We start from the raw sequence: 24,617 nt of genomic DNA on the forward strand, positions 1-24,617 counted from the left end.
GTTTTTTTATTCGCCTTGTATTCGACACTAAAAGAAGTATCGAAACAATTTCTGGACGTCTCTGGACATGTTTAAGCACCCCAAAAAAATGTTGAGGGAGGAGCTCCCAGGAATGATGCTAATTTCAGCGTTAGCTAAGTTGTTATCCGTCGAAATTATTGGTCGATTAAAACTGAAGGATGGGTTGTAGCTTACTGATTGTAAATATGCATTTGATTGTTTTTTTTTTCACCGAGCCTTGGCCAATCCCCTACTGCACTTACATGTGTGTCACTCTGAATTCATGTACACTGAGCCGAATATACATCACGAAAGCGGCTGTTCCAGATTCTACGGCTGGCGCTGTAATTGGCTCATTTCGGTACTTAGCTGTAATTATCTAAATTAGCAGTAATTACCTCATATGGTTGCAGTCCCTTTTTTTCATCCACTTCAAACCCGCAATCCTCCTCTGTTTGCTTCAGTCACTTACTTTTCTATTTTGGCGGCACGTGAATCGCAACCAAAACGGTGTTACTTTTTTTTTTTTTTTTTTGCAGACATGTCGTACGACAGAAGCAATGAGATCACAGAAATTCGTCTCTGTCTCTCAAATAAATAGATGCCCGGAGGATGACTTTCGACACCACCGTACAAAATTTTGTTAAGACCATTATACGTGGGACAACGCTAGAAGAAACGAAGAAACAGAAGCCATATTAGTTAGTATACGGCCGGTCCAATCGTGCATAGAGTGCTGCTGTGAACGGGCATTTGTGTAGCTCTCACGCCGCAACCATGCGTGAAGGAAAGAGAGCTTTGAGATAACTTTCAACGAGGTCCTTTTCAGAGCCCGTTTAGGCTACGTCGGAAAGGGTTCACCCAACAATGCGGTACCGAAATAACTCGCGCGTTATATAGCCGACGCCGTTGTTCCTGGTTGTTACCCTCCCGTGACAATTGGGTAACAGGTGCACGAAGTTGGCCAAGTTAGTGCGCGTGTGAACTAAGAAAGTGGTGCTGTCGGCGCTGGTTTATTGTAATGGCCAACCTTTCCCAGTTGGTGGCGCGGACTAGCCATCGGTCTTGACAGCGTTATTATCATCAAGGCACAGGAAGATATAACTCTCGTGTACGTACCGGAAATACGCTACCCGTAATGTTTTCTTCAATATCTGTGCAACAGGTAACCAGTCATTATGGCGACAAATGGCTTAATGACTAGTTCGACTTCATCATTCGCCATGATTTTTGAGTAATGCTGTGATGTACTGGCGTATCGCGGTGATGCAGTCTTAAAAAGTCGGATATCTCAGCAAGGTCGGTAGAAACCACAGACTCGATTTTTCGATTAACCTGCTATGGAAGCCAGTCATCCGAAAGTGCCCTAGCCGTATGATTTAGCAACAAAAGCGCCTCGTTCTGATTCTTCTTAGCACGTTGCATGTCTCAACCTCCTACCGTGAACAAATTGGAAGCTATCATCGAAGAATGTCTCATCGAAACTCTCGCAAGCAGGGGAGCTTGTTCGGAGTTTACAAAACGGCGTATATGGTTCACAGAGAAGATTTAGCGCAAAGCTTTACTAACCTAGTCGAACCGAGTTTCGCCGTCACCACCAATTTGACTTTCATTTGACCGCAGCTACGCCGTAGCCTTGACAACGCATCACGTGACTTGCCGCGCCGAGCTCCACCACCGCCGCGTGCGCTATCCGCCGCCAGAGGCTTGGCGCATGCGCTCTCCGCAGCTGGGTCACCGCCTAACCACGTGACTCGCCGCGCGCCTGGTTAAGAGGAGCGCAGCGCCCGCCGAGCCAATGCGAGCTTCGCCATGTATGAGAGCGAGGCCGGGCCGTCTTCTCGGAAGCGGGAGACTTTGAGCCGTCGTAGGCAATTGGCGTCTGACCACCCCGCGGGTATCGACCGGCGAGCTGCTTCAGTGGAGCGTGTCTACCCAAGCTTAGTAACAGTCATGTCTAACCACCGACATAGGCACAACCGTTATACCTGGCTTAATGATGAGTGTATACCTAATTATAATAATTACAGCTAAATCAAAAGCCAACCAAGTGAAACCAAGACTTAAACAGGCTAAACCAAGCTTTCGCTTTGCATATTCAAAGTTAGCTGAGCTAAGCTGCAGCCATTTTTTGTACGCACTTTCGTTTTATAGTTCTCTGACAAGCGGCACGCTCGTTGTTATGCGTCACATAGAAACATGGTTTGCTGCGCTCTTATCCACTTAGTACTGCCCTTACACTTAGCTTTGCGGTCACTTCCTTCCAGTGTTATCGCTATGCATTGCGTGTTAGCAGCAGCACCGACGAGATTTCATGTTGAAATGTTTTATACTACTCGCATCCGGTTCACATTTGGCCCCATCGTGTACTCCTGCATGAAGTTGGCTTTCAGTAATGCACGCTCTTGCTGCAGTGAAGCATTATTTATGCGTTAGCGTGATTGTTTCGGGCCCGCACGCCGTCTCGTTGCACAAAGACGCTCGCACCAAAGAGGCCTTTGCATCCGTCCGAGTAATATTTCCACGGAAACGCGCTAGACCGGTATTCAGAAACTAAAGGACGATGTCCTTAGTTGTAAGGGCAGTCGCGGCAAGTCATCCAGCTCCACGCCAACGGAAATGTGAGCTGAATTAGGAGCACAATTATGATCCTGCTCTTCAATTCGTACACAACGCCGTATCGCACTCTTACGTAAATACATTCAACACATGCGCTACTTATGTTGGCAATATTAAAAAATGAAGCAAACAGGAATGCGAATCAAGGTTTTTCAAGGGGCTCCATATTTCCACTGTTTACCAAACCATGTGAGATGGAAATGGGGGGGGGGGGGGGATGAAAGGAATCTGCTTTGTCTCATTCATTCAAGTCCCAGATCCAATGCTTCCTGTGGCGCGACGCGACGAACCCGAACGATCATCCCTGCCCGTTGTCCCTTCGGCGGCCAGTTCGTTCGCGCGCGGCCGCTGCGATCGCATCGAGATCTGCGAGAGCCTCATCGGCCGGCATAGCCGCCGGCTTCGGCGGCGCGGCAGAGGATCACGTCGCCAGTAAGCGGGCAGTTCACAAAACTAGGTGACCCGGATTGAAGGGGGCTCCCTCTCGGCGGAGGACGACGATACGATCACGGTACACACGCGCCTGAGTGTTGTATACGTGCCGGTAGCCCGGGCCGATAAAGCTATCACTGAAACGCAAGGCGACTCCATGCGTGCGGCGCTCGTCGCATTGTTACCCCGTCGTTCAAGATGTTTAACAACCCATACCGTATGGTAGATGCGAGTGCGATGTATAAACAGAGAGGAGAAACTTGATACGGCTGCGCGCGAGAGCCGGAACTTAGCTCCCTCACAGATGCGTCGCCCACTACCTCCTCACTACTCCGAAGACTGCCTCTATATAGCACGGTGATTTTCTCGTGTGCTTGCTCGAGTATCCGTCTACTAGGAAAACGGATCATAACTAGACATAATCTTTCAACGCGCTGGTACGCATCGTTAAACATAAAAAGCCGCACGATAAAAGGAGTGCCATTAATCAGCGTGCATGTAGTGCATTCCGTCGAACACTGTTGCTCGCTAAGCTGTTTTTTCGAAGTGCGAGCTGTAACCGGGTCGCGGGAGAAGGTTTGGGTTGGGGGCCAAGTCTTCTGGTGCCCGTATAGTGCGTGCGCGTTCGAACGGATTAGATCGAGCATTAAAAGAATTGTTCAGAACACTATCTGTGGCGTCGTGACCGAAATTATCTGCTATGGGATTAACTTGTACAAGTTGTCGCATGCCTGTGCTTTCCTACTATATCCTGTTGTGTTGGTGTTTAGCACAAATTTTAACAACGTAGCTGTTAAAATTTTAAGTTTAAACTTTTAATGCCGTTAAACTTTAGGCTGTTTAGGCTGTTAAACTTTTTATGTTTAACCGTAAGATGAAAAGACACAGTGCTTGGGAGAGGTCATCGCGGCCGCCGCATTCTCTAGAAGTCATTATGGATAATTGGAGACATGGCTACGAGTGTGCCAATCCTTCCCGAGACGACTTGCAGATCCCGCCACCGCTGCCTCGAGTCGATGACGAAGAGCCGGTGGAAGTCTTCAATGCTGAGGGTGTCTTTGCGCCCACCACTCGCCGCGAAGGAGGCGACGACCTCTTTGATGCATATTACGACGATTGCTAGCACCTATGCAAATAAAAAATGACGCTGAAACTTAACTATGTGTTCGGCACTGCTCACCTACAACAGCTTCTCCATTCAAATCTTGCGTGAGAGTGCTAGCTACCCTGAATTTTTTTGTTAGGCGCGAAGCAGTTATATGCATGCTCCAGCACATATTGTCGTCTTTATGATACTCCGAGTGTCCGAAGAACTGCTCCGTAGGGAACTCGTGCTGAACAGTCCCGACAAAGTCCGTGATCCAGAAACGAAAGAGAATAATACAGTGTGAACCGCGTGAATTAAACACATGTGACTCGAAAACTGCAGGCATTGCCAATTGGAGGACACACGACACATGTACGCACTGAATTAGAAGAAAGACAGACACGAATCGAGGAGAAAACAAAACGCGGGCAGCAAAAATTACACGGCCATTACCCGAAAGGAAACTGCATTTCGAGTGAGTGTATTTGCCCTTTATTTTTGTTAACATTGGTTAAGTAATAGTTTCTATAATTGTTTACGTAATTGTTGATCTAATTGTTTGTCTAACTGTTACTCTTATTTTTAGACCACTGAAAGGGGCCATCCAGACAAAACACAAGTTTGGTTCATTCAAAAGATTGCTTCATTAGAATCATACTGACACCACTTTTAACGTAAACTTCGCTCAAATAAGCTATATAATTAGAGACAAAAGGGAATGGCAATGCGACCCACTCGCTCATTTCCCGAAACAGAACCTATGATGTCGTACCAGCCAGCCTTGCGATTGGCGGAGGGTGGCAAACGCAAACGCAAATTAGGCAGAGCTTATAAGCTTGCCGAACGAGCTATTTGCGCTTAAATTTAGGGCACATTCTTTTTAAAGCACTAATAATGGTGGGACAAACAGATGCGTACTGCTGTTGGTAGTGCGTGCACTATGCTTGGTTTAGCTGCACAGGACTGCGGGGTTTTGGGGTAGTCTCAGACGACACTGGCCGACTGAGGCAAGCAACGGTGTCTTACGTGACCATATTTGTCGAGCGAGCACTATGTTTCACGAAACGATTATTTTGTCCCTGAACGAGAACAAGCCAGGTTTAAATACGGCCAAAAACAAACCAGAGGCAGAAAACGGCTTGCCATGGTACGGTGGCTCCATCTAGGTTCACTAACGGTAGACAAGGCTTCCCAATCGGCTGCAGAGCGATCGGTTCCTGTGATGTCTTTGCAGACCACGAAAACGTCCGATTTAGTGGAAAAATCAATATTTTAACTTAAAGTGATTAATTTCTCAGGGAAAAACGATCATTTGCATCCGGACAAGCGCTGTGGGCACTATAAAACACGACATATTTCGAATAAAACAAACTTGTATTTTGTCTTCATGGCCCCTTTATAGACAGTACAATTGCGTACGTTACTACGACGTGAAAACTACGCCGGTGACCTACTTTTCTGTTTTGTGCCCAGTTTTATCTGCGAGCTTCAAACACGCACGACGCGAACCTTCGAGGTTAGGAGTTAAGCGCACGCTTAAAACTGAAAGCGTCTTGACTAAGGTGAACGCGTGTGATAGCAACCGAGTGGCGGGATCGGCGCTTGGTTTTGCACGGTAGCAGACGACGCGCTTCTAATTCTCCCGCCTGCAGCGCCCCGCTCCGAATATCCTGGGTGTTGCCTAGCAACTTGCTTTCTTGCTAGCGGGGCATTCTTTCCCCTATGACCTTCCCTGAGAGGCTTCGCACCCCGACAGAACGACGATCCCAGTGGAGTAGTCCGAAATATATTTCTCCGCGGTGTAATACGCTGCCGGTAAAAAATACAAAGGAAGAGAGCCAGCGCCAAAGCAGTATCTTAGCCATTTTTCTGCTTTAATGAAGCCGGAGGGTTAGTTGTTTTTTTTCTCATTGTAATAACTAAAGTACTAGTGCACACAGGGCACAGATGAGTTTATTTTTATTTATTTAGGCAATACTGCAGGCCAGAATTGGGCACAAGAAGCAGTGGGAAGATGGTTACATAGCTATTCAGCCAAATATAATCATAAAATATTAATCTTAGAAACAACAACAACAAAAACTAACAAGGCAAAAATTACTACTTATGAAAAAGCTGATAAGTTTATGCATGCAGATCTGATTTCTAAGGAACGTTCACTTTCTGTCCACAAATTGATCCTCTTCTTATATTTGTTTCTATGTTTTAACATATCGGTGCGGTGTGTAAATAGCATTCGCGAAAGAAAAGGCAGAAAGGTGAGGGGGGTGCAGCGCTCAGAAAATTTCGGGAGTATCCTGATGATGATGATGATGATGATTGCTATTGGTTTCCTCTTTGTAGCGGGGTGATGACATGTCATCTTACCAAAAAGGACTAATATACCCATGTTTTACACTCTTGGTTTAATACTAGCGCTGCTTAGGCCAGGCACAAAAAGCTTATTTGGCACAAAATACTTTTTTTCCTGTTACAGGTGGTAACTGTCCTAGGCAATATTCCCCTCCCTGCTTTTCCTGACACAGAGACCCCCCTCCCCTCCTCTTTTTTTCCCTTCTCTGGCTACGCTCGTGGATGTTACCTAACAGCGCCTTTTTTAAAAAATCTGGGGCTGACGCATGCCAATGGCTTGACACACCGGGGCAAATTCATTTTCCCATGGCATGCACGCTCGATTGACAGGCTTCATCCATAGACGACGCGAATTCTTCTAAGTGATGGCATATACACTCACTAGCAAAATCAACGTCAAATTTTGAGGATCCCATTTCGGTCTAACTGCTAACAGTTCGATACTTCGCCGACTGGACCCCGAGAGGCAAATCTAGCTGTAGCCGGCACGAAGCTGAAGGAAGAAAATCAAAGTAAACTGGGTATGGCTACCCTTCGCAGAAGCGACTTCGCAACATTGTGCTACGTTTTAGCGAAACGGGGTTTTAAATATAATAAATATGAAATATCATATTACCTATTTTGACATGTAATTGAATAATTATAAGCAATACTAATGTTAAATCAATGAGTTAATGTACAATTAAAATACTCCAGTCCAAAAGGTTACGCCTAATGTGGCCGTAATGTATTTCCCTGCCTGCGAAACATCTACACTGCAATTATACCAATTAATTCTTAATCAATATAACCATCAGGCATCAAACGCACCAAGAAAGACGTCTACCGATCGATAGCTATCCATTTATTTGCACAATACACGCCTGAAAGGGGGGGGGGGGTCATTAGAAGGGAAAACAGCATAGGCGGGTAAAACAACCTCCGTTCTGCAGCCATTGTAACAACACCAAAAACAGAAAACAGAAAAGCGCGTATATCACACATGCACATACACGCTGATGTGATTTTTTCAACGCTACAACAGCATGGAAAAGAAGGGATCATTGTCCTATGCACTAACTTAATGGAGAGGACATGCACAACGATATATTGGGCGTGTCAGTGCTTTGCCAAAACATGTCTCCAAAGGTGTGTCCAAAAATCTGACTACTCTGCAAAAACATGGGCTTTAGAAGGGCTTTCAGGCTAATAACAGCTCCTTTTATTCAAGGTTGTTCGCTGTTTATTGCCAGCATATAAGCACGTGTCCTCAATGGCTCCACCCAAACCGTCGGCACATAAGGCGTTATGCTGCTGAGCACTAGAACGCGGGTTCGATTCCCGGCCGTGGCGGCTCTTTTCTGATAGATGCGAAGTGGAGTGGAGTGTTATAAACTTTATCTAGACGAGCTTCAGGCGCTGATGGTTGGGCGCCCGCCAGGCGGGGGGCCTCCTCTAGTCCGGGAAGCCATGGTCTGCGCTGGCTGCCTGGAGTCTCCAGTCCCTCTCCACGCTGGACTGAGAGGTCGGAGCTGGCCAGCTGGCCCGCCCACTGCTCGTACGTTGGGTGAGGATTTGGGGTGAGGGATGGGGTTTTCTGACACTCCCATAACATGTGGTACAGGGTGCCGGGTTGGGGACAGAAATTACACGTAGAGTAGTAGAGGGTGGGGTACATGGCATGGAGGATTGTGGGGTGAGGATAGGAATTTGTCTGAAGTCGGCGAACGGTAGTTGCCTCTGCTCTGGATAAATGGAGATGTGGTGGCGGGAAGCGTCGTCGTTCGTGGCGGTAATGGGCGGGATGTCCGCGTATGAATTAAGAGTGGCGAAAAGCAAAAACAAAAAAGGTTGTGGTTTAACGCAGTTATGCCTGGGTGTACGTAGTGAGTTGTACGGTTAATATCATTGTTTAACTTGGTTCTCTGTAACGTTACGATGCTTCTGGAGGCGTGGAGCTCGTTCTTCGTATCCTCGGCTCGCTGCCTCGGTTTCATTCCGACGACGAAGCCTGGCTTCTTTCAGTCTCTACGACTCACTTTCGATATCTGATGACGAATCCCACCGAGCCGCCCCTTGTATATATACGATGCAACGCCGGCTCCTCCTCTGTTGCTGCAATGCGGTTTCACCGGCTCCTCCTCTGACGTCATGCCAGACGGCGCGGGGAGCGACTCTGCCTGCTGCGGCAGTTGTTAGCCAACCACTCGGCTTGCGGTGCGGCCACCGGCCACAGCGAAACGGCGAGAATACGGCCATTGTAGCTTTCGCTACAAAAACGCCCGTGTGTACGAGATTTCGGCCCGTGCGTACGAGACGCCTGTGTGTACGAGACTGTCATCGTAACTCATTCAGCGAATGATGGTGGTACCAATAACCCATAATGTAACTTTTTGCCGCTATTAAATTAGTTGTAATTGATTGCGTGCAAGCCGTGCGACCTCCTCATAAAGTATTCAAACCGAAACATCACACGTCCTGCAAGCCAATCGTCGAAATCATTTGTGATGTCTGCTCAAAATGAGCAGCTACAGTTTGCGCGAGTTCATGTCAGCCTACATTGAAACTGCGATAAATTTACCTCAAGCGAACACCATTTTTCTACGTGAAGCAGAAGTGCTGCCGTTCGTACGCATATACACATTGAGCAAGGGCATTCCCGAGATATGAGTGAAGCGACGTGCCACCACAAATGTCCGCATTTATTATCCACCCCATGCAAACCATAAAGCATTACTACCCCACAAGTCTGCTTACAGTCACTGAAAGGTAACCTGAATGACCGATGGCCAAATCGTTTCGATATGGCTATTGGCGGTGAGATCTTTGAGTGGCGCCCCCTGGCTCTGACGTCGGCTTAGGGATTCGCGCCGCTGTCGTCTGCTACACTCCGCTTGTGAGGGGCAACAGTGCCTGGGCTAGAAATCGCCCGCTTCGTTGCTGTAGTGCGTTAAAAAGCGTATTTCTAGCGACTCAGTTATTTTGCCAGGTTCTGACGCATCTGAATAATTTGAAGCTGTATCCCCCACAAGTTTGCAACACACGAAGAGATAGAGAACAACTTTCTTGAGAGTATCGGTCAGAAGATCGTGTGTAACTCGTCCTTTCTTCCTTATTCGCGAGGATCAGCGATCAGAGCTTCTCGATAAGAATTCAAAATGCGTAGGCTTCCCTGCAGTATTTTTGAGATGCTCCTATGAAGACTCAACGTCTAATACTACGTACCAAGCAGCGGCCTCTACACGCTCATCGCACAGCAGGAAATAAAGCGGCTTTCTTCTGTTTCTTTCGTTGTTGTCTTGTATCGGATTAATGTTTCTTGCTTTTTTTTTGTGCCCAACGCATTAATTTTTCTGCGCCGTCACCAACTTCTTATTAGGAGGTTTCGGGACGTTTGGGAGCCTCACAAAGGTCGTGTGGATATTTCCTTCATTTTGTACGGCATACATTTCCTTCTTCACAAATTGGCTTTCATTACGGCTGCGTGCAAGAAGGCGCATATCCGCAGCGTGCTTTGTTTATTCACATGCAAATACAATGAGAAGGTTTGTGCTACGCCACCGCGATCGCGCCCTAAACAACGTGGTCCACAGTACTCGAAGGCGGCTTTTGTGCTCCGAATTTCTATCGTAATTATATCGTTATCATAACGAACTCACTCTCAACTCGAACAATGATGACATGATTACGGTGTTGAAGGCATGATATACTCGCTAACTAACGTAATAAATAGTATACCTGCATATATTACAAGACTCGAAACCGAAGAAGAATTCCAAGTAGCGAGGCTTTTCAACCCTTCCAGGCGCGAAGAACAAATCCTATTCTACTCGGGATGGCTTTCTATGATTTGAAGAAAATTACTTTTACTCTATTGTCCTGGACTGAGGAACCGGCCCACTAACCAGATCGATTTAATTGTTAAACAAAGTTTTCCCCTCCTCCCCGTACTCCTCCTTCTTCTCTTGAGTGCTGTTTTCCTATAACGCATATCCGAATATCGGGAAGATATGGCTGTGCAAAATGTTCCGAAATATCCCTCCAGGTCTTAACAAACATATATGTGTTACTATAAATTTAACGAAGACGTGACTCGTTTTGCTCAATAAACCTCCATACTGGTTAGATGCCTGGTATAAAATCAGCACGCGCGTATATATACACACTGGGTTATTTGGAACTCAACCTACAGTTTTTGCAGTCTATAGTGCATGTCGGCAAACTTTCATGCCTTGACAACGTAAAGTGATGTGACAAAACGCGTTCGAGCGTTCGGCAAGGTTGCAAAAACTGTTTTACCTTACATATGATTACCGGGAATCGTGATGCCTTCTGCCAAAGCCGACAGCCCTGAAGGCCTGGAATTTGTTTTGGTCGGTCTTCCATTTTCGCTGTTGTCGGTTATTAGCAGCTGACTGTTCCTTTCGTTCGAATGCTTACATTAGAAGCTGACGCCTAGCTCCGACTCTTCGCGCTCCGCACAGGACCGGCTTCGCAAGGAATGGGGTGGCGCCGGCAATGTTTCTCCCGTAGCGGTATCCAAAATTATACTTTAATTGACACCATGAGCTAGTGTATGCGATTTTAAGCCTATTATTATGATAAAAAGTTACCCACACGCCAATTCTGGTGCGGACAAGCATCAGACGTTGACCGACGCAAAGAAACAGCAGGGAGAGCGATCCTGAGTGAAGCAGACGACAAATGCGAGAATCCCTAAGCTGACGTCACGGAGGCGCGCTTCGCAGCGCCGCCTGTGTTCGCGCTCACCGCCAATAGACCCTCTTCGCGAGCCACAAAAGAGCTGTGTTCAGGTCGCAAGATCACAGCGGCAGGAGTGTTGCTTCGAGCTTCACCGCAGGCGAGCGCTGCTGTACGTTCCACCGCCCAGGTAAAACGATCTGACAAATCTAAGTTACTTTGTACCACGTCCGGTCAGATAACTGTCTTTGACAGCAACAGCTGTCAGTGGACGACACCAGGCTTCGCGCACATCCTACCTGGAAATTCCCTGTAAAAGTTGCTTCGTTGCAAGCATAGTCTTAACGAGAAGAAGCCAACCTATGACGGAAGACATGAGGAGGGATGAATGTAAAGAAAACAAAACTTCCGTGACAGCGTTCCCAGATGAAAACTAGTCTGCGTTGTTGATGATGTTCGTGAGGAGAGCAGTCCGCCTACGCATATCTACTCATGGTACTGGCCGAGACACTGCATTTAAACCAAACTCAAGTTCCCAAAGAGCATTCCAGAGCAAATGCACATTTCAGATGAGACTGAAATTGGGTCGTCTGCGGCTGTGTTGTCATGAAGCCTTGGATGGAAGCTCCTGTTGTCGCTGGAGGTCACGTCGCACTTACAGCTGCAATTGCGTAGTTTTCTTTCTTTCTTTCTTTCTTTCTTTCTTTCTTTCTTTCTTTCTTTCTTTCTTTCTTTCACCGAGATTGACCGGGCTGCTCTGCGTACACTTGACACGTGTTACTTAAGTTGGCTGTTTCGCTATGCACCAAAGTTATGCAATGAAGCCAGAAAAATTACTAGTAGTCGCAAAGTTTGTAAGCGAGAACAAGTGCATCATTCTTTGGAAATATACCAATTGTCAATATCTCCTCCCCTCCCACTAAAGAGTGGTACCGCCCAACGAGTTTTGTGAGCCCAGAAGGGGCCCCCGGAACATGCTAGCTAAACTAAACCACCACCAACGTGTGCCGAAATGTCGTGCATCAGTGGATCTCCATTTCTTGCATCTATCAGAAAAACAGCTGTGGCGGTAAGGTAGCGGTTACTTCGAGCTCAGCAGCGCGACGCCTTAGCCACGATGGCGTGTAAGGACGAAGCCGAAGAACGACAACTGGCGCACCGCCGTTCAGCTTTATCCTCCAAACCCATTCCCCTCAACCGTTGTCCACCCTGGAACTTTCCACCAGGGAAAAAAAAAAAAATACAGGAATAAAATAGCGAGCGGCGGCTCAGAGGACCAATTTCATTTTCGCCGTTCAAGCGTCTCGCGCATCGTCTTAAATTTTCGCCAAGCGTAGCAACAGAACTCGGGTGAAAAAGCAGGACTGTTGGGTCCACCCGCCTGTGCCTATTTACGGCCCACTGCGCGTGCTCTGCAATCCCGGTGATTGCTGCGGGGTAGACTGAAAGACTCCAGTAACGGTTCCGTGAACAGCACCCCGCTTCAATAACAGCCGCATTGTGTACGCAACAAACGGCAAAAACAAAAATGCTTTTCTCGCGGACCTCAAAATTGCTTCGGCGAAATATGAAAGTGCTTTCCGTGTGCACGTATTATATATCTATTTGCTCCGGTTTGTCGCTCCCATTCCATCACTCTATCCCGATGCGCGCTCTCAAATGGTTTGAAGATGCGGTGTGCACGACCGACGGTGGCTACAGAGTCAAGCCGCACTGTCACTCAGGGCGCTGCAAAGAACCCTATTACGGCGGGAAGCCGTCGTGCACGCATTGTTGCGGCGATCGCTGAACCGTACGCACTTCTAATGGCCATTGAAGCAGCGCACTGGACACGTGACTGCACCAGAATTTGTTGGGATTCCGCGGATCTGCCGATGGAGAGAATAAACGGGAGCGAATTGGTGTGAACGAGATATACTCTTTGGCGTGATGGATTGCTGACAGCACGGACGGGAAGAAACGGGGTAAATAGACGCGACCATTACAACAGCATTGTTGCGATCTTTTTTTTTTTTTTTTAGCATACGAATCGGCGGGAGGCAGCAGCAGAGCTGATCTGACCTGGAACGTTGAAGGCTTCCTTGCAGTTGTATGGAGTTACATATATGCAAAATTGCGACGCATAAAAATAGGGCAACGCGCGTTTGCTTCAATGCACCCGGCCTGCTTTTTTTTTTTTTTTTTTGCTGGTAATTGAAACCCGAGACTCAATTTGAAGAGAGTTCCCGGATGTTCGCTGTGGACTTGAAGCTAAAAATATATTTCGCCTTTTTCGTCACTTTTAATGGTTCGTCAATTTTACCTGACGCACGACTGGTCGGCAAGTATCCTCTGGAGTGTTTCTGCACGCGCAAGCGAAACTCGGTCGCCCTTATACTTGAACACGCTGAGCGGATCCGGTAATTGTAAGTAATGACAAAGGAAAACGACGTCCGATGTAACAGTTCCGACTATTTGATTTGCGCATCAAGGAAAGTTTGCGCTGTGGTTACGTTAGGGTCAAAGGCCGGTCCACAACGTATCAAGTACACAGGTCCCATTCTTACTTTTCACCATCCCGCTGCTTGCCGACGTTGCGACAAGTCAAACAGACTCCGCCCTTGTAACCTCTTGCTGCCGCATAAAAGAGAGCCCTAGCTTCTCGCTCGGCAGACGCCTCACCACATCTTTTTCCAACCGCGGGTGTTCGTCAGGCGCGTCGACGCTTGCCCAAAAGGGGAACAGCCGCACGCGTCACGGAGGTGCGCACAAACTCTTTTTCTCTCGATACGCGCAAGAGATCCGAGCTCCGTTGCGGAGGAGCAAATTGGCTCGGAGGAGGAGACGAGCGGCTGGCGTGCCGAGGACACTGCAGGAGATCCGCTGGCACGTGACAAACTTGGCGCGTGGCTGCGCGGCTCCCCTTCCTGGCTGCGGTGGACTCGTTGGGCGCCGGGAGACCGTGACGGGCGACCTTGTTGCGCTCCACAAAGACTTGTCGACGCCGGCCACAGGCGAGCGCGCCACAAAGGGAGAGCCACCCGTATGCCACGGAGGAGAGGAGGGGTGCCGCCTCGGCTCGACAAACTGTGGCGACGCCATTATTAGCTGCCCGTGGAGCAAATTGGCGCGGAGTGACCTCGCATGTCGCGCCGCCATGAGATCCATTGTGCAGGACACGGCAGAGAGCAGTGCTCGCGTTTTGCGCGGTTCTTCACACACTCCATGCTGTGTTTGTTAGAACTTGTGTGCGGGCTACCCCGGCATTTCGTTGCGTTTTGTTTTCTTTTTATACAGCGTAAGGGCCGTCTGGGTATGTGGTGGACCCATCCAATGGTACTGCTTTCTCAAACGTGTTCTGCCGCCAGCGCAGTGCCTCGCAGTTTACTAAGCAATCTTCTGCAATCTTCTTAGAGATAAGCGATGCGGTAGAGACCCCCCCCCCCCGTGCTGCCCCCCCTCCCCCTAAAAAGAAGTCATATTTGGCGCAAAAACAATTTGTTGGCTGAGCTGCAATCTATTGTTTCATTTGGCATCAGAACTTGAGTGCACAGTGGGAGCAAAACGAGATTGTCCGTTGTTTACTGTACTAAATATTTAACGCGTTGGTGGCCCACCCAAAATAAGCGAGGCTGCAGAAAATCAATGTTGCGTCAGGGTCATTTCAGATAAGATCGAACAAAGCATGGCTGGTCGACCTCTTCAATTTGCTTGAAATTTTTTTACCTCATTCCCGCATGTATGTAATGTGCGGATTCACAAATATTTTCGGCAGAAAAAATTTTGGCCGGCTGAAAAAAAATTTGGAACCCACCCGCGGGGACCCCGGCCGCTACCTGCCTATGCGCCGCGGCCAAATTTAGCGGCGTCTACCAAGAAATATACTCATCAGGCGAGAATGGTAATTTTTATGCTTAATCTACGCCTGGTGTACATTGCGTGCCCGAAATATCGTCGGCTAGAAAAACATATATTTTTTAAAATAAATTTCCAAATCTTGCTCAGAGCGCATTTTGTTGTGTACTTTGCGGGCCAGTATTATCGTAAGTAATGGAGCTAGAGCGTTCAAATTTTAGTGAAGGCTGCTCCTGGCAAGCACAAATAAGGGCCGTAAATATCGTGTCTGTGCACACTACGGTTAATAAGTAAATAGCGCACAAGTGTGACAAAAAAAAACTAAAACACTCCGAGTTCAGAGGCTTATTAAAAAAAAAACACTTCTTCGATTTTGCTGAAATTCTCCCCAGATGTTCACCTATGCATGTACTTCAATGATCATTAAAAACATGTTGCATCATTTTGTTCCTGACGCGCCTACAGCGCGAGAAAAAAGCCTGGTTGGCCAGGTCTTCACAAGATCCTGAGACATGAAACAGTGAGCAACTTCCAGTGAATGTGCAGACATTTGATAATTGTTTTTGTACCAAAGGCAAACTATTACTTATATATAGCATTACAGAGAATTCAGAAGTGAAACTGAAATTTTTATGTGAATTTTGGAAAGAAAATAAACAATCTGCCCACCGCTAAACGTGTACTCTTCGAAGAAAAAACGGAGGAACTCCAGGTTCACGCGCATTAAAAAAAAAACGCTTCTTCGAGTTTTATGAAGCTTTCCACGGATATTTACCTCCTAATTTAATTGCGTGAGCCATTAAAAAAATCGCATCATTTTGATCACTGAAAAGCAAAAGAGCCTTGTCAAGCATGCTCGTGACAAGGAGCTGAGACATAAAATGACGATTGTGACTTTCTGCAGATTTCCCTAATTTATTTTGTAGAAAGGGCATAATATCTTCTGAGTTAAGGAGAATAGAATAGCCAAGTGACACTAACGAAGTCAACGTTTGACATTACAGAGTTCCATCGGCACCCCATTAATACCGTGCAGCTACTAGCTGTTTATTTACACATTGCTTGCTGCATCAATGTTCACAGTTTCCTCAAAGGGGCACAAACAGTCCTCGCTTCTTTTAGTTCGCATATATCTGCTTCTGATGACTTCCTTAAACGCCACACGTGCCAGGACTGTATGCCGGGAAAGGCACGCACTGTTCGCCATTCTTCCTTTTTTGTTTCGCGATAACTGGGAACTTCGTTCCCCTTGAGGTATATGAAGTAAACGCCCTTGATCTTCTCAGACAACACAGTTACCATGTCTTTTGCCGTCTGAATCGCATTTCTTAGTGGTTATCTTAGGTTGTAAAGTGTCGCCTGGTGTTGGACGACTCCCCAAACTCCGTCGCAGGCATTCTTTCCGTGCCCTGTTGCGGAGAATATTTATTGCGTTTCGGGCACATCGCTCTTTCGCAACTCATGAAGCTGGTACCTGTTTTTAAAGTGACTGGCAGATCCATCACTCACATAAGTAACCTTGGAGTACAGTGGGAGATTGTCTACCCACACCCTGATTTTTTCTAAACTCAAGCAGGCATGCGGACAGTCATGGCAGACATCATCGCTTGCAACCACAAAACTATGACAAAAGAGACTGAGTAACAAGCTAAATATATACAAAAAGAATAATAAAATCAGACTACTTAAAAGGAATAATAAAAAGTGATGAAATGACGATTAAGATGCGACCGTAGTCAAATAGCGGGGAGGCAGCGCAAGGCACTCTCCCATGACAGAACTGAAAACTTGTAACCGTTCGAACGCATGCAGCACCTTTTCTTCCAGTCCCCTCTTTCGCTCTTTCTGTCAGCCAAGTCCCCGCCGCCGCATACGGTTGAAAAACCCCCAAAAATACTCGACTCAAACATAAAAATGAAGATCCCACATGTGTCGTCCCGGACACCACCGGGCTCAAGGGCGTTTGCCTTCCTGTTTGGTCGCTAATTCGGTAACTGAACCAGTGTGTCCGGAGAAGGACCGAAGAGGGGCGCGCTACCTGGAGACGTTACCCGCGCCAGGGTCGTGTGTGGCCGATGTCCGTTTTTAATACTTGCCATGTGTGCTGCCGACCGGACGGGCTTCCGTTGAACCTTTGATTTCAGGCGAACGAAAGTTACGTCCGGGCGAGTTAAAAAACAAGACTGCGTGCACATTGTCAAATAGCTGATCTTATGAACCAAATATACCGCATCACGGCAGCAGTGCGCACAAAAAAAAAAAGAGCGTTGATAATGTAAGACAAAGAGTGACCGCGGTTGGGGAAATCTAGAGGAAGCTATAAAAATAGACCCGAAGACCTTGAAAGTGCGAGTTTTACCACCATACATTGCAGCGGTTTTGCCACCGCATGACTGTATCCGCGCTGTGCTTAGAATGACGCACGATATTTCTATGGCTCACACAAGTGCGGTTAGAGGAAAATATCCGTGGAAAGCTTCATAAAACTCTAAGAAGCGTTTTTTTTTTTAATGCGCGTGAATCTGGAGCTCCTCCGTTTTTTCTTCGAAGAGTACACGTTTAGCGGTGGGCAGATTGTTTATTTTCTTTCCAAAATTCACATAAAAATTTCAGTTTCACTTCTGAATTCTCTGTAATGCTATATATAAGCAGAGTCCTTCAAAGACTCTGATATAAGTAATAGCAGGTAATAGTTTGCCTTTGGTACAAAAACAATTATCAAATGTCTGCACATTCACTGGAAGTTGCTCACTGTTTCATGTCTCAGGATCTTGTGAAGACCTGGCCAACCAGGCTTTTTTCTCGCGCTGTAGGCGCGTCAGGAACAAAATGATGCAACATGTTTTTAATGATCATTGAAGTACATGCATAGGTGAACATCTGGGGAGAATTTCAGCAAAATCGAAGAAGTGTTTTTTTTTTAATAAGCCTCTGAACTCGGAGTGTTTTAGTTTTTTCGTCACACTTGTGCGCTATTTACTTATTAACCGTAGTGTGCACAGACACGATATTTACGGCCCTTATTTGTGCTTGCCAGGAGCAGCCTTCACTCAAATTTGAACGCTCTAGCTCCATTACTTACGATAATACTGGCCCGCAAAGTACACAACAAAATGCGCTCTGAGCAAGATTTGGAAATTTATTTTAAAAAATATATGTTTTTCTAGCCGACGATATTTCGGGCACGCAATTTACACCAGGCGTAGATTAAGCATAAAAATTACCATTCTCGCCTGATGAGTATATTTCTTGGTAGACGCCGCTAAATTTGACCGCGGCGCATGGGCAGGTAGCGGCCGGGGTCCCCGCGGGTGGGTTCCACATTTTTTTTCAGCCGGCCAAAATTTTTTCTGCCGAAAATATTTGTGAATCCGCACATTACATACATGCGGGAATGAGGTAAAAAAATTTCAAGCAAATTGAAGAGGTCGACCAGCCATGCTTTGTTCGATCTTATCTGAAATGACCCGTCAGCAGCTCGCCCGTGCGGGAGACTTATCGCAGTGCTGAGCCCCTTCTTAGTTGCGGTTCCATAGAAAGGAAAAATCAAAGTCCCTTTCTTAAAAGAACGATAGTTAAAACGTGATGTTTTTTTTTCCGTGCAACCTGAGTTTTTAAAAGTCAAAGTCCAAAATCCACCGGGAGCAGGCTGCGTTGGTGCGGAGCATTTATGCGGAGCAAAGTGACCCTCCCGAATGTCTGCAGCTGTTGGACGCGTGCGTCTGCTCGCCGGAGTTTTGACGGACGGCTTATTTTAGCTGCAGTAATGTGCATATTGTTGGATGACTGATAGCTTCTGTTGGCTGTAATAAGTGCAGTTTCGCATGCAGTAGAAGAAAAAAAATGGCGCAGCAGGATGGATGTCGGCTTCGTAACGCGAGAGTCCCAGGTTTGATCCCAACCACGGAAAGCGTTTTTTTTTTTTTTTTTCTTGAGGCGCTTGATGTTCCTTCGCTTATCATCATCATCGTTTGTGAAGCCCACTGGGTAATGTTGGCTTTCGTGCAGTGCATTTTACTCGGACGAATGACGCTATCAGTGAGGCATTGAGAGAGAGAGAGAGAGAGAGAGAGAGAGAGAGAGAGAGAGAGAGAGAGAGAGAGGAGAGGAGAGAGAGAGAGAGAGAGAGAGAGAGAGAGAGAGAGAGAGAGAGAGAGAGAGAGAGAGAGAGAGAGAGAGAGAGAGAGAGAGAGAGAGAGAGAGAGAGAGAGAGAGAGAGAGAGAGAGAGGGAGAGAGCAACATTTATTTAGCTTATTTAAAGTCTCGCTTTAAAAGGAAAGGAAGCTTTCGCACATTACAAAGAGCAACGCCCCTCGACGCAGGAATAGTAATGCATGCCCACTTGGGGATCGGCCAACAGAACAAACGGGACCTATATGCAGTTCAGTTGCCGGTAACGTCAACGCCAATGATAATGGTGTCGGTAGGACTTTCTGTTAAGGGGAGGGGGGGGGACCTGTTGTATTGGGGGGGAGAGGGAGATGGCGGGGTGTGGCTTGTGGCGGGGGGGGGGGGGGGGAGGGCAAGTGCCCTTTTGCCCCCCCCCCCTATGCCGACGCCTATGGCGGGCAGCAAAAATGTTGAACAACAGCTATAATGTATTATGTATTCATGGTATTAAATATGTGATATCGGCTAAGATCGCAGCTGCTGTCGATGTCAATGCGGGAGAGTTGATCATAGTGAATCACGGGGAAAAGTGGCGCGCGTGGCGCAAGGCAGCAATACGCACCTTTTCACGCGATAGATCCCAAGTGCACCTTCAGAATGCCACCTGGACTTAGCAAGCGCGAGGAAGCCATTCTGCATAGGCTGCGCTTGAATGTGGCCTACACGGGACATCACCTGTACAAAATCCAGCAGGCATCTTCACCTCTTTGTTCCAGATGTGACTCACGAGAAGACATCCATCATGTTATATGCGTGTGTCCAAAGTACACCGTGTACAGACAGAAACTCATATTATCTTTGCGCAGGCAGCTTGTGCGGGACTTGAGCTGAGGGCTGTTTTGGGTCCATGGTCGGGACCCAGTCAGGCTGCGCGTGCAACCAAAGCTCTTTTGGAGTTTCTTCGGAACACAGAACTGGACAGAGTTTTGTGATTGAAAATTTTGGCCGCATCAAATGACATCTTTTCGTTTTCACATTTTTTTCTCTTCTTTTTTCTTTTTGTTTCTCTTCTCTCATCTAGCGTAGCAAGCCAGCCCGACGGCTCGGCTAACATCGCTGGTTTCCATTAAGTTATTCTCTCTCTCTCTTCACCGACGTTTCTTTTATGGGCGCAACACCTTAGGACCTCGCTTATTCCGGGGCTTGGCGTCAGTGTACACAGTGTTGCGATAGTGAAAGTTCACTATACTGTTGCGCATGCGCGAGGAGCATTGGATTAGGTTGGATTGGATTGGACTTGGAATGGATTGGATTGAAATGTATTAGATTAGATTGGATTGTATCGGATTGGATTGAATTGGAATTGTATATACTGTACACACGCGCTGTCACTCATTTACATGCGCCAGTGAGCAATGCCACGGGTGATTTACGGTAAGAACGATCCCCAGTGCTTCGCCCACTCTTTATGATTGATTCACTTCGTGGAGATGCGTGAATTTTTTTTCGTGCGTCACGCCCTTAAACAACTATTCCCAGTCGCTTGACGCTCTCGGTTATTAAATGCTTTTCTAAAATGTTGCACCATCTGTTCATTGGGGGTACGCGTCCTTTGAGGGGGATTAACATCATCACCATCGTCATCATTTAATGGCCGACTGTGTCTGCGAGCGCCGGCTGGGCAGCCCCAAGCCGGGGCGGCCGCACGGCAGTCCAGGATGAACGCTACGAAATCAAGCGCAGCAGGCATCCTCGGCTAAGCCAATCGGAACCGCTTCGTCAAAATTCCCGCCGATCGCGCAGAGCTCAAAGCAGCACCGTCCGTCTCGAAATTCAGCCGCTCCTTCGGATCGCCCGGCGCTCGGCGAGAATTAAGGCAGCGCAATGGCCGTGAAAGCGAGCTTCTCGGCAAGAAACAACGCTCGCTTCGAGATGGCCATCCGCCTCGAGCGTCGAAAGCGTCAGTGGTGGGCCTACAACAGGGCGCCGACGCCTGTGCGGGCCCTACACAAACTCGGGACACACTCCGAGGGTACGCGCGGTGTATCTGCATGCTTCTGCTGGTCGCTGTGCACGTGTGCCCATGCTTATGGCGGCACATCGCTAACTCCGCATCTGTTTTCTTGCAGGTCCATGTGAGGATGAACAGCCTAAGAAGGAAGGAAAGGGTGCGTTGAACGCTTGTTTTTCTAGTGCTCGCAGTCGTTATATAGTTTCAGAATAGCGCCAGTTATGCTGGAGTTTCTTCTGGACACTTGGCCGTGAGAGACGGGCGGGCGTTACAATGATTCTAACAAATTTCGCTGCGCACTGATATCTAAGTGCCCAGGTGGTATTCATTGAAAAATTAAGCTGTCAATGTCTCCGCTTGGCAACACTGGAAACAGCCACAGACATGGCCGATGCGCCACGGACATCGCGCGGCTTGTGTCACTGCGCCCGGACGCCGGAAAAAAAAAAACCCGGCGTGCGTCGTCTGCTTCGTTTCAACCCGATTCTCAATGGTGGTGTCAACAGAGATGTTATTAATCGCACTCACACTTGACTCCAGGCATTACTTTTAAGTTTGGTGAAATAGAGTTTGTAACGTGCAATACCGTCATGTGCTTAGAACGGACAAGTACCGCCATCCCGCGGAGCCCGACGTAACCAGTGACGGCGCACTCGCATGGTTGCCTGCATGCGCGCCTCCCCAGTGAATACAGCTGCTATATACCGCTAGTATGCGAAGAAACTGCTACGGCTAATGCATGCACCTCTCGTGTGCACACAACCCTGATCGGGCTCAGAACCGAAGCAACACGCACCTCGAAAAACGCATTGCGTTATGAATGACACAACTACTTGTAAATCGACGTATTCCTCTGCCGTCTTGTACCTTTTAGAATTTTTCATTCGGCAGTAATGCCCGCCTGCGTTCCAAGACACAGCGTACACGGTAATAGCTGTTCCAGTTATACGGAACGTGTTAAAATGGAAGGGGGGGGGGGGGGGGGGGGGGGGGAATGGGGACTTTAGGGGCAACTCTAACAAATGTTTTAGTTCACGCAGCCTATTGCTTCACGTTCAGCGAGGGATGCCATGCAAGGAAGTCGCAAAAGAAGACTGCTTAATGCGCGTACAATTCAATCGCCTGAGAGTTCCTCTAGCGCCGACGTAGTCAGGAAGGCGAAGCTTATATAAAAATCTGAGGAGTTAGCAATGCATGATTTAATGTTTTACATGGTTAGCTAAACTGGAAATGAGGTGAAAGAAGGCACACGCTGCAAGAAACGAAGGGAAAGATGATGGAAGCGATCGTCTGAACCGAGATTTTCTCCGATTTAAAATTGTCACTTTTCCCTAATTTATTCCACTTCTGGTCCCTATTTTATTCCTTATTTAATTTCTATTAGAGGCGGAGTCCCTTAGGGGCTGGGGCTGTTGGCGTCTCCTGTCATCGTCGTCGTAATCGTCGTTCGTCTCATGTAGTCACTGTACTGAAACACCGGGAAACTCGTTTGCGCCTCGCGCTAGAACTTAACGCGTACTAAAAAAAGTGGCCGCGTATCTGCACATTTCGTTGCAAATGTCGACAAAAGACGTTAGTCTTTGTCGACATTTGCCAAATAAGTGGCTAATTTCACTTTCCCGCTCACCTCTCATGCTGTTCCTCTTGCGTCGCGCTCCCCCCAAGGTGAACACGCCAAAGGTTCGCTCAAGTCAGTTTAAATTTACCACGTTCCACTGCTCCAGGCCGGGTGTCTCGATGCTAGCGCTGCCGTACGGCGGAGACGCGCGTGAATCGAGGTGCCCTACCTCAAATTTTATACAACCGCGTTGCCCTAGTCCACGTGCGTTCCAAGCAGAACGTGGAACCTATCTAGTGGAATGTTTCGTAACTTGCCGCTTGATTTCTTAAAATGCCACCAGAAGCTTTAGTGGCGCGGGCAACAGCAGGCGACAGTGTTATTTTTTTCTGCAGTCGATTTATAGTATTTCGTTTCGCAAAAATCAAGCATCCATGAATTTTTTTTAAAGGAACACTGTAAATATCCCTTGTGTATTAATTTTCTGTATTATATTTGCGTAACATCTTGTTCTTGTTCAACAGTGTTGGCAAGTATGAACATATATAAACCGTACTTAAACGTTTAGATTTGGCTGTGAGTATATAAGACTATTGCGCAGACTTCGTTTCACTTTGGCCGGGTGACTGAATCGAGTCACAGACAGACAGACAAACATACAGACAGACCAAAATTTCTGGGTTTAAGTAGCCCAAGAAAGTCTATCATCTTTAAAAAACACCAGGGCACTCGTAAACGCCTCGCGCTGGAGCGCTTCGTAACGCATACTAAAAAAACACCGGGACACTTGTTTACGCCTCGCGCTAGGGAGCTTCGTGCTTCAAAGACGCGAGATTTTACATCAAAGCTGTATAACTCTACCACCCGAACGGTTTCATCTCCGTTGGCAAAAACGCCAAGGCGCCAAGAATACACTTATACACTGCATGCTTCGCCCCTCCCCAGGTTTCACGTTAGTGGAGATGGCCTGGTATTTTTTATTCAACTTTTACTGGTACCTTTCCCTTTTTTTTATTATATCATCATTAGAATTTTATTTACGGCTGAATTCCGCAGGCACATTATGCCTTGTAACTCAAACGTAAACGACACCCAGCAAAAGTCTCGTTTCAGTTATACCCTGGTTAATGAACTATTCAGTCTACTGATACTTGACTGGGGTATGCGATATTTCGTTCCGAGATAAGTTTGGCACCTCAGATGCGATGCAGAACGTTAATTAAACCCCTTCTTATGTCGCGCCTCGCTCCTAAACCGACCTAAGAGATAATAAACCACCCGCATTTACGAAAACGATGCCTAGAGTCGATCTAGGGGAACGTTTTACAGTGAAAAAATCACGGATTTTCAAAAAAAAAAAAAAAACAAATTTCAGCATTGTTGAGGCTCGAACCCAGGCCGTTCGTTCCAAAACCCGCTATGATATGCCTAGGCTAGTGTCCCTAGATAAGGTGTCAGAGTACCGCCACTGAGGCACGCAATTTAGCAACGGCGGCCATTTTGGTGTTCATCAGTGTTGAGAGATTGTCGCACCCGCCGCGGTGGCTCAGTGGCTAAGGCGTTGCGCTGCTGAGCACGAGGTCGCGGGTTCGGTTCCCGGCCGCGGCGACCGCTTTTCTGATGGAGGCGCAAAGCGAAAACGCCCGTGTGTACGAGATTTCGGCGCACGTTAAAGATCCCCAGGTGGTCAAAATTAATCCGGAGCCCTCCACTACGGCGCGCCTCATCGCCTGCGTTGCGTCGGCGCGTTAAGCCCTGCAATCAATCAGAGATTGTCGCATCTACGGCCTCGCCATTAACTTAAGCGGGGTCGTTTGTTGACCGCACTGCCGAAGATGCAGCAACACGGCATCTTCGGACACACTCCTGCTGCTGAAATGGGCATCTTTGGGCACACTCCTGCTGCTGAAATGCTGTTACACGCGTTATCTTT

At 47.5% G+C, this 24,617-nt stretch overlaps 1 protein-coding gene across 3 annotated transcripts in view; it reads left to right on the forward strand.

The window, feature by feature from the left end:
• Positions 1-24,617, forward strand: part of Ninac (STKc_myosinIII_N_like and MYSc_Myo21 domain-containing protein ninaC) — a 149,432-nt gene that overhangs the window by 44,644 nt on the left and 80,171 nt on the right. For all 3 annotated transcript variants that reach the window (XM_077700161.1, XM_077700164.1, XM_077700163.1), the window contains exon 2: positions 21,245-21,283. The gene's annotated coding sequence lies outside the window, so the exon portion shown is untranslated. The remainder of the gene's footprint in view (positions 1-21,244; positions 21,284-24,617) is intronic.

This window comes from Haemaphysalis longicornis, unplaced genomic scaffold (genome assembly GCF_048455015.1).
Source record: "Haemaphysalis longicornis isolate Haplotype H1 unplaced genomic scaffold, Haemaphysalis longicornis Haplotype H1 scaffold_2, whole genome shotgun sequence".
Classification (NCBI taxonomy): Eukaryota; Metazoa; Arthropoda; class Arachnida; order Ixodida; family Ixodidae; genus Haemaphysalis; species Haemaphysalis longicornis.